The following is a 10647-nucleotide window of genomic DNA, read 5'->3' on the forward strand; positions in this document are numbered from 1 at the left end:
GGCACTTAAGTCCAATTCGTCCATGCCAAACAGATATCTCAAATTAATCTATTCCCATTTGACAGCATTTGGCTCAAATTCCTCTAAACCCTTCCTATACATATCCCGATCCAGATGCCTTTTAAATGCTGTCATTGTACTAGCCTCCACTACTTCCTCTGGCAGCAAATTGCATACAGGCATCACCCTCTACGTGAAAAAGTTGTCCCTTGGGTCCCTTTTAAATCTTTTCCCTCTCACCTTCAACCAATGCCCTCTAGTTTTGGGCTCCCCCACTCCAGGGGAAAGACCTTGTCTATTTACCCTATCCATGCCCCTGATGATTTTACAAAACCCATTGAAGTCGTCCCTCAGCCTCCAACAGTCCAGGGGAAACAGCCCCAGCCTATTCAGCCTCTCTGTATAGCTCAAACCCTCCAACCCTGGCAACAGTCTTGTAAATCTTTCCTGAACCCTTTCAAGTTTTACAAATCCTTCCTGTACACAGTATTCCAAAACTGACCTAACCAATGTCCTGTACAGCCACATCACAACCTCTCAACTCCAATACTCAGTGCACTGACCAAAAAAGGCAAGCGTACCAAATGCCTTCTTCATAATCCTATCTATCTGTTACTCCACTTTGAAAGTATCTATCTCTTGACATTTTAAATAGATTTCTCTTGAGAAATTGCTCATCTTTTGCTTCTCAGACTCAGCGATAACTTTCCAAAAGGTGCTGGGAGGAATTCAGCAGTGACGTGCCAGTTCACAATCTATGATTTTAAAAGCTTTGACAGCTACTGAGTCTTTTCTACCATTTACTGAGACTGTAGCTGATCTCCAGTCTCATTCTATCTGCTCACCTTTTCCCCCATATGCTTTTAATATCAATTTTAGTTTAAATTTAACAAAAGATCAGTTCAGATAATGCATTGAAGGTGTGAAGTTAAAGTCAGTCTGTGTCCCAATGATAGGCCAATGTTAGGTTTAATCCATGTAAAATTCTGTAAATCCCACTTTAGAAATAGAATCAGTCTGACCGAACGTCTTGAGAATGTAACTTTAAAAAGTTCGGGGATTTACATGTGAAGGAATAAACACGAACATGATCATTTTAAAAGATGAAAGACTCAAACTAAATTTGTTTAATATTACATTCCATGACACTGTAATCCAGTTGCTGTAAGTTCTGTGTTATATGATTCTTCTTCACAACCACCTGATGAAGAAGCACAGCTTCGAAAGCTAGTTCCTCCAAATAAAGCTGTTCGACTATAACCTGGTGTTGTTTGATTTCTAACTTTGACCAGAATGTTATGAATGAATTTGCCCAGATGTCCCAGAATACTGAAGCAGTCAAATCAAGATGAACACAAGCTGTAGCAATGCAAAATACTCCCAACTTTATTTGGAAAATGTTACAACAACATACTATCTTTAATCCTATTTGGTCCCTTAAGTTTACAATACTTCGTGAGTCTGTTGTAGACTTACTCTCTCTTTCTCTCTCTGGTTCTCGGTCTGCAAAGGTGCTTTCTCTCTTTGTGTGTGTGTGTGTCTCTGTCTCCCCAGATGGTCAGCTTGTCTCTGCCTCTTGAAGACAGAAGACCTCCAGAAGACAGAAGAGCGATTGGTCTTCAGGTGAACGCTATTTTTACAGATTTTTGGATGATTTTCTGGAATTTTCTGTAGTTCTGTAGTTCTCCCAATCAGGGAAGACACACTTAATAGTTTGAAACATTGTCAATCATTTGAATGGCTTACTACTGTTAGTTTCTTTGTGTAGCAGCACCTGGTGCCTTTCTGTCTGTGCCCTCCTTTGTTTGGTGGTACATTGTCGGGGAAACGTCTCTTCGAATAACAGTTGCCTTTCACATTATGCTAATGTCATTAGCACTTTGCTGCTGCATTTGCACTGTGTCTGATGTGTGTGTGTTCTGTGACTTCAGAGTTTTATTTGGCCAGTATACCCAGCATCCTTTGCTGTTTGGCCAGGAAGCTGCTAAAAACCCATCCAGCCCTCTCAGTATTCTGCAGGTTTCAAATATATTCCTCTCTCATCCTTCTAAACTCCATCCAGGACAGACCCAGTGCCTTCAACCACTCCTCATATGACAAGCCCTTCTTCCCTTGGATCATTCTTATAAAACTCCTCTGCTCCCCCTCCAAAACCAGCGTTTCCTTCCTTGAATCTGGAAACAAAAACTGCTCACAATATTCCAAATGCAGTCTGATTAGAGCCTGAAACAACCTCAGTGGTAAATTTCTGCTCTTGTATTCAAATCCTCATCTAGCCCACTGATCCTGCAGGTTGACCTTAAGAGAATCCTGAACAAGGCTCCCAAGTCCATTTGTGCTTCAGATTTCAAAGCCTTTCACTGTTTAGTAAAATAGCATATATCTGTATTCTTTCTGCCTAAGTGCACATTTTCCCACATTCGATTCCATCTTCCACTTCTTTGCTCACTCTCTGACCCTGTCCAAGCCCTCTGCAGCCTCCCTGCTTCTTCAACACTATTTGTCCCTATCTTTGTATCAACTGCAAACTTAGCAACAATGCCCTTTGTTCCTTCAAAGTATAACATGAATACTTGTGGTCTCAACATGGACCCCTGCAGAACTCCACTAGTCATCGGCTGCCGTCCTGAAAATGTTGATTCCTGATGAAGGGCTTATGCCCGAAATGTCTATTGTCCTGTTTCTAGGATGCTGTCTGACTGGCTGTGCTTTTTCAGCGCCACATTCTCAACTCTGATCTCCAGCATCTGCAGTCCTTACTTTCTCCTCCGTCCTGAAAAAGACCCCTTTTCCCCAAATCTCTGCCTTTTGCCAGTCAACCAATCCTCTATCCATGGGAAAAAGTGAGGATTGCAGATGCTGGAGAGTCAGAATTGCAACATTTAAGAGGCATTTGTATGGGTATATGAATAGGGAGGGTTTGGAGGGATATGGGTCGGGTGCTGGCAGGTGGGACTAGATTGGGTTGGGATATCTGGTCGGCATGGACGGGTTGGACCGAAGGGTCTGTTTCCATGTTGTACATCTCTATGACTATGATTATGCCAGACCACTCAAAACATGCTTAATCAGGCAGCCCAGACCATAACTTTGCAATTTGTTACCGTAAGTGAAAATTACCCAGAATAAGTTAGCTAGGTTGACTACCAGGTTTTAAAACAGACAAAAAATTGTTCACAAAATTACACAATGAAACACAAATAACAGAATAAAGAACACCAACAGAACTCAGTCTATCCAAACTAGAGTTAATTATGCTATTTCGAATATACACAACCGTCCCAATAGTCAATCCCCTCCCCCCCCCCTTAAACAAACAGTAAAAATGGAACAAATGCCTACAGGTTGAAGTTAGAAGGACAGAAGGAAAGAGACAGAGCCTGTTTCCACACAGCCCACTGTTGAACTCCTAACTAGTTCTGGACTGAACTGCTCAGCCAGAGAGCTGCCCACTCCCCTTTCATTATACAGGTCACTTCTAAAACATGATGACTTTGGCCTGAAGTCTCATCTGTTTACATATCAACAAAAAGGCCTCTCAGTACCCTTTAATCTCTGTACCAAACAAGTCTAATTGAAACTGGGAGCTGTTTACGACCCCTCTGAAAAAAGCCAAGGACACAGTGTCCTTGAGAAAAGGAACAGCTTTTAGAAAAAAGGGGACCGGCTTTGTGACAGTACTTCCAAATACTCTGCAATTTTATCCTGAATAATGGACTGTAAAGTCTTGGCAATGATTGTGGTAAGGCTAACTGGCCAATAGTTTTCTACTTTCTGCCTCCCTCCTGTCTGAACCAGAGGTGTGACATTAGCCATTTTCCAGTCCTCTGGGACCCTCCCTCACTCTAGTGATTCCTGAAGGATCATTACCAATGCCTTCACAATCTCTTCAGCTCTCTCCTTCAAAACTCTGGGGTGTGGTTCATCTGGTCTGGGTGATTTATCCAACTTCAGACTTTTCAGCTTACCCTGCACCTTGATCTGAGTGATGACCACGACAATCACCTCTTCTTCCTGACTCACTTGAAGTTCTGGAATATTGCTGGTGTCTTCCACTGTGAAACTTTTGCAAAGTAGCTATTCAGTTCCTCTGCCATTTATTTGTTCCCTATTGCTACTTCTCAGGCTTCATTTTCCAGTCGTCAGTGTCCACTCTTGCCTCTCTCTTACCTTTTATATATTTAGCAAACTTTTACTATCTGGCTTACTGTCATAATTCATCTTCTTGATTAAGATGCTTTTTTAGTTCTTTGTTTTTTTTTTACAAGCTTCCTAATTCTCCAGCTTTCACTAATCTTCGCCACATTGTATGCTTTTTCTTTTGTTTTTCTGCTGTCTCTGACTCCCCTTGTCAGCCATGGTTGCCCTGTCCTCTCCTTGGTATGATCTTTCTTCCTTGGGATAACAGGACTCTCAACCCAGAGCAATGTGAATGATTTTAAGCTGCTATCTAGGCAGTTAGGGCTGGGCTACAAATGATGGTCCAGCTAATGATGCCCTCATTCCATGACCAAATTTTTAAAATTGCAGAGCTGAAAAGGATTGCAGAAGTTAATGTATCGCATCATTAAGGTTTCTGAATGCCAACATGGCACCTATAAGAAAATCATCTAAACCAGCTGATGCATTGTTGCTCCAGGATGACTGACTATAATTCACTCGCTGAATTGATTTGAGTGGTGTCATGTTTTTCTCTTCAGAGAATGAAAGAAGCTATGAGCAACATTTTTTGAAAATATTATTAATCCTGGAGATATATGTGTCTCCAGGTAAGCCAGCATTCTATTGGTTATCCTTAGTTTTCTGTTTCTTGCATGATGAAAGATGTTTGGTACCGTGTTCCAGAATTTTGTTTCAGTGACTGCAGAGATAGTGATCAATGCCCAAGTGAGAATGCTGTGTAACTTGGAGGAGAACCTGAAAACAATCATGCTTCCATGCATCAGTTACTGTTGTCCTTCAATGTTGTGGAGTTGTGATTTTGCAAGGTGCTGCCAATGAAGCTTTGGTGATATTGACGCCTATGGCTGAAACTACCTTCCCCAAATGCACTACGCTTGTGACAGAGGGAATGCATATTTATGCCAATAGATAGGATGCTGCAGAACAAAACAGTTTTGTTCTGGACATTGGAGAGCTGCTGAGTGTTGTGTGACTGCAACCTACTGTAGTGAAATTGTAGGATGAGGAAGTGAGCCACTTTTCCACAGAATACCAAGCTTGCCTGCCAAAGGAACTTTGATATTGATATGGCAGGTTCAGTTGAACTTTTAGTCAGTTGTAATCCAAGATGTTGTTACAAAGGATTTAGACTCACTTTTGATAGAGATGACCATTGTTTGGTACTTGTGCGGTGTGAGTGCGACTTGCCACTAATCAGTCCAAGCCTGGTTGCTGTCTGGATGTTGTTGCATGCTGGCACCAACTACTTCAGTCTCTTATTTAGTCCTTGGGATGTGGGCTTCACTGGCTGGAATAATATTTATTGCTGATCCCTAAGTGCCCTTGCGAAGATGATGATTAGCTGCATTTCGAAACTGCTGCAGTCCATTTGGTGTGCATAGACCCCTTATGATCATAGACATCAGAGCAGAAATAGGCCATTCCATTCAACAGGATCAGGGCTGATCTGAACTTCCCCGTTAAACTTAATTCCAATAAGGATTACAAAGGTGTCTAACTCAACTTTGAACTTGCTCAACAACTCTGCCTCATCAGCTCTCTGTCTGAAAGAATTCCTCAGATTTACTCCCCTCTGAGGAAATAATGACTGCGCATCCACTCTGTTCCCTGTGAATACTCACATGTGTTGACTGTTGAACTGTCAGTGGGGAGGAGGTTGGGAAAAGACAGGTCAGGGCTGGAGTGTGGTTGGAGGGTGAGATGTGGAAGAGATCGGGCAGGCTGGAAGAATAAGTAGGAAGAAGCCAATAAAGAGATTATTTTGGGGGAGGGGGAGAGGAGGTTGGGCTGGGGGTGGTGGGCAGTAAGAGATTGGGCCAGGGGAGATGGGGGAAAGAAATTAGGCCAGAAGAAATAGGGCAAAAAGACCGGGCTGGAGGAGGGGGTGGTGAGTGATAGTGCTGGGGGAGGGAGATGATGGTGTAGGTGAAAGAATAGTTGGGGACATTAGAAGAACAGGGCAGAAAGGAAGAACAGGTTGTGGAGAGGAGCAAACCCCACTCATTCTCCCGCTCCCCAACCAATTCTCTCCATACTGTTTCCGACACAATCTTCTTGTATCCTTCCCAGCCCAATCTCTTACCCTCTCCACAGGACTGAGTGTTTCCCCCACCCACTTCAGTCTCTTTACCCCTTTACCCCCTCATTCCAACCTCATCCATTTGCTCTCCTTCCCCTCACACCTGTCCATTCTTTCTTCCGCCCAGCCTTGTGTGTTCTTTCTCCTCCCCCCGCCCTGTTCGTTCTCTCTTCTTCCCTTAGACCCATCTATCTATCTCCCTCCACAGCACTGTCAATTCTTTCTCCCCCAAGAACTGTCTATTCTCTCCCACAAGACAAAACAATTTATCCATATCTAACCTGTAAGAATCCATATGTTTCAATAAGGTCACCTCTTATTCTTCAAAACATCAATCAGTAAAATCCCAACCTATTTTACCTCTTCCCATAAGAAGATACCTCCATGCCCAGGATTTACGAGAATATTACCAAGATTGAAATGTTTAAGCTATTAGGAGAGGTGAACACGCTACGACTTTTTCCCTAAATCATCGGGGCCTCATGGTGATCTTTTGAGGTTTATAAAATCATGAGGAACAAAGATAAGATGAATTGCCAGGGTCTTTCCCCCTAGTAAGGCAGTTCAAAATGAGAGGGCATAAGGTGAGCGAGAGAAGGATTTAAAAGTGACCTGAGCGGCAACGTTTTCACACAGAGGATGGTGCACACATGGAAAGAGCTGCCGGAGGAAGTGGTGTGAACGGATAAAATCACAACATTTAAAATGCATTTGGACAGGTACATGGATAGGAAAGGTTTAGAGGGATAGGGGACAAATGCAAGCAAATGGGACTAATTCAGTTCAGAAAACCTGTTCAGCATGGACTAAATGAGCCAAAACGCCTGTTTCCATGCTGTATGACTCTAAGCCCATGACCATTCTCTTGGCTGTCTGCAATGCTATTAGTTCATTTCTTATTTAAGGGGACTGCTCGTGTCATTCTCATAGCTTGGCTCCCCACCTCTTCTTGTATCATCTGAAAACTTGGGACTATCACACTGATATCTGTCACTATACAAATTCTAAGTAATTGTAGCCTTGGCACTGATCCTTGTGAGACTCCAGAAGTTACAGGTTTCCATTTCTGAAAATGCGCTCTGTATCCTAACTACTAGTCTTCTATTACTTAACCAATCCTCCATTCATTTTCATTTATTATCACCAAAAGCATTGGTTCTTATCTTATTAAGTAGCCTTGAGTGTGGTGCCTTGCTCATACCTTTTGAAAATCTGAATATATTATATTGCCTCATTTCCACTTCCTGATTAACCCCATCTTGCCTTCTCAATTAATCCCGATAAATTTGTCAGGCCTGATTTCTTCTCCATGAATCCGGAGAGTCATGGAGTCATACAGTATGAAAACAGACCCTTCAGTCCAAGTAGTCCATAACCGATCATGTTCCAACCAAATTAGTCCCATTTGCCTGCATTTGGCCCATATTTCTCCATATCCCTATTCATGTACTTGTCCAAATGTCTTTTAAATGTTATCACTGTATCTGCATCCACCATGTCCTCTGACAGTTCATTTCACAAACCATTTTCTGTGTAAAATAGTTGCCCCTCATGTCCTTTTTAAAACTTCCTTCTCTCACCTTAAAAATATGGCCCCGAGTTTTGAACTCCCCCATCCAAGGTAAAATACCCTTGCAATTCACTTTTTCTATACATCTCATGATTCTATAAACCCTTATAAGGTCACACCTCCGCCTCCTAATCTCCTGTGAAAAAAGTCACAGCCTACCCAACCTCTCCTTCTGACTCAGATACTCTCATCCCAGTAACAACCTGGTCAATCTTTTCTGAACCCTCTCCAGTTTAATATATAACAGGGCAACCAGAACTACACACAGTATTCCATAAGAGGCCTCACCAACATCCTGTATAACCTCAATGTGACATCCCATCTATTATACTGAAAGGTCTGAGCAATGAAGGCAAGCATCCTAAACGCGTTCTTAACCACCCTGTCTCCCTATGAGGCAAATTTCAAAGAACTGTGTACCTGAACCCCTAGGTCTCTTTCTTCTACAACACTACCCTTGTTTGTTTTACCAAAATGCAATATTTTGCACTTACCCAAATTCAACTCCGTCTGCCATTCCTCAGCCCATGACGCAATTCATCAAGATCTCTTTGTAATGTTAGATAACCTTCTTCACTGTCCACAATACTACCAATTTTGATGTCATGTGCAACGTGACTAACCATGCATCCTATATTCTCCTCCAAATCATTTATATAAATGATAAACAAAAATGGACCCAGTATTAATCTCTGTGGAACACCGCTGGTCACAAGCCTCCAATCCAAAACATGACCTTCCCCACCACTCTCTGAGTGCTGCCATTAAGCCAAATTTGCATCCAATTGGCAAGCTTACCCTAAATCCCATATGATCCAACTTTACCAATTAGACTACCATGCAGAATCTTGTCAAAGTCAATGTAAACAACGTCCACCGCTCTCCTCTTATCAATCTTTTTGGTTCCTTCCTCAAAAAACTAAATGAGGTTTGTCATATACAATTTCCCTTGCACAAACATGCTGACTATCCTTAACTAGTTCTTGCCACTCCAAATGCACGTAAGTCCTATCTTTCAGAATGACCCACATCAACTTACCCGCTACCAATATCAGGCTTCCATGTCTGTGGTTCCCAGGCTTCAACTTACAGCCTTTCTGTAATAAAGGAACAACATAACTACCTTCAGGCACCAAATCCATGTTTAAAGATGATACAAATATTTCTGCTTGGAACCCTGCAACTTCCCTAACTCCCTCCAGCGTCCTGGGATACACTTGATCAGGTCCCTGAGATTCATCTTTGTGTTTTCTAAGACTTCCAGCACTCCTCTGTGATGTGAACTGTTTTCAGAACATCACTATTTATTTCCCTGAGTAGCCTGAGTAGTCTGCATTTCTTTCTCCAAAGTAAAAATTAATGCAAAATATTCATTTAGTATGTCTCCCATGTCCTGTTATCACATTTTGAAAGCTCCCACTTGTCAGTCATCCTTTTGCCTGCAAACAGTTTAGTCCAATCAATTTTGAAAGTTCTTGTCTCATAAACATGTGCCTTACTCCAAATAAAACTTTAACTTTTATCGAAGGTTTATCCTTTCCATAACTATTTTTAAAAATAATTGAATTATGATCACTAGTCCCAAAGTATTCCCGTACTAACACTTAAGTCACTCAGAGTCATAGAAATGTACAACATGGAAACAGACCCTTCGGTCTGACTCGTCTATGCCAATTAGATATCCTAAATTAATCTAGTTGCATTTGCCAGCACTTGGTCTACATCCCTCTAAACGCTTCCTAATCATGTACCCATAGAGATCTCTTTTAAATATTGTCATTGTACCAGCCTTCAGCACTTTCATGCACTCACCAGCCTTTGCATGAAAAGTTGCTCCTTAGGTCCCTTTTAAATCTTTCCCCTCTTGCCCTAAACTTACACCCTCTAGTTCTGACCTCCCCCAACCCAGGGAAAAGGCCTTGTCTATTCACCCTATCCATGTCCCTCATGATTTTATAAACCTCTATAAGATCACCCCTTAGCTCCGATGCTCCAGGGAAAACAGCCCCAGCCTATTCAGCCTCTGTCTAGAGCTCAAACCCTCCAACCCTGGCAATATCCTTGTAAATTCTTTCTGAACCCTTTCAAGTTTCTCAACATTCTTCCTGTAGGAGGAAGTCCAGAATTGCTCTTATTTCCCAAGAAAAGATAAAGTTTTGCTTTCGAGTTGGTACATTTATAATTTATAAAGAAAATTTTTGAACACATTTAACAAATTCCTCACCATCCAAGCCTTCAACATTGTGGCAATCCGAGTCAATGTTTGGAAAATTAAAATCTGTGACCATTATAACTCTATGGTTCTTACATATATCGGATATCTCTCTAACATATTTGCTCTTCAGTTTCCCTCTGATGATTAGGGGGCCTATGGTGCAATTCTATCAAGGTGATCATCCCTTTCATATTTCTAATTTCTACTCAGAACAGTTTCATTGGACGATCCCTCAGAAATATCCTGTCTAAGTACAGTGGGAATGCCTTTCTCCTGTCTTGCCTCCCTTCCTGTCTTCCTCCATTTCTATCCTTCCTTCAACATATAGAACCCAGAATATTGAGCTGCCTGTCCTATCCTTCCCTCAAGAGAAAGTAAGGACTGCAGATGTTGGAGATCAGAGTCAAAAACTGTGGTGCTGGAAAAGCACAGCAGGTCAGGCAGCATCCGAAGAACAGGAGAATTGACATTTCGAGCATAGGTTCTCCATCAGGAGCCACATTCCTGATGAAGAGCTTATGCTCAAAATGTCGACTCTCCTGCCCCTCAGATGCTGCCTGACCTGCTGTGCTTTTTCACCCTCATACGTTTTGACTCTGT

Source organism: Chiloscyllium plagiosum, chromosome 42 (assembly GCF_004010195.1).
Source record: "Chiloscyllium plagiosum isolate BGI_BamShark_2017 chromosome 42, ASM401019v2, whole genome shotgun sequence".
NCBI classification, from domain to species: domain Eukaryota; kingdom Metazoa; phylum Chordata; class Chondrichthyes; order Orectolobiformes; family Hemiscylliidae; genus Chiloscyllium; species Chiloscyllium plagiosum.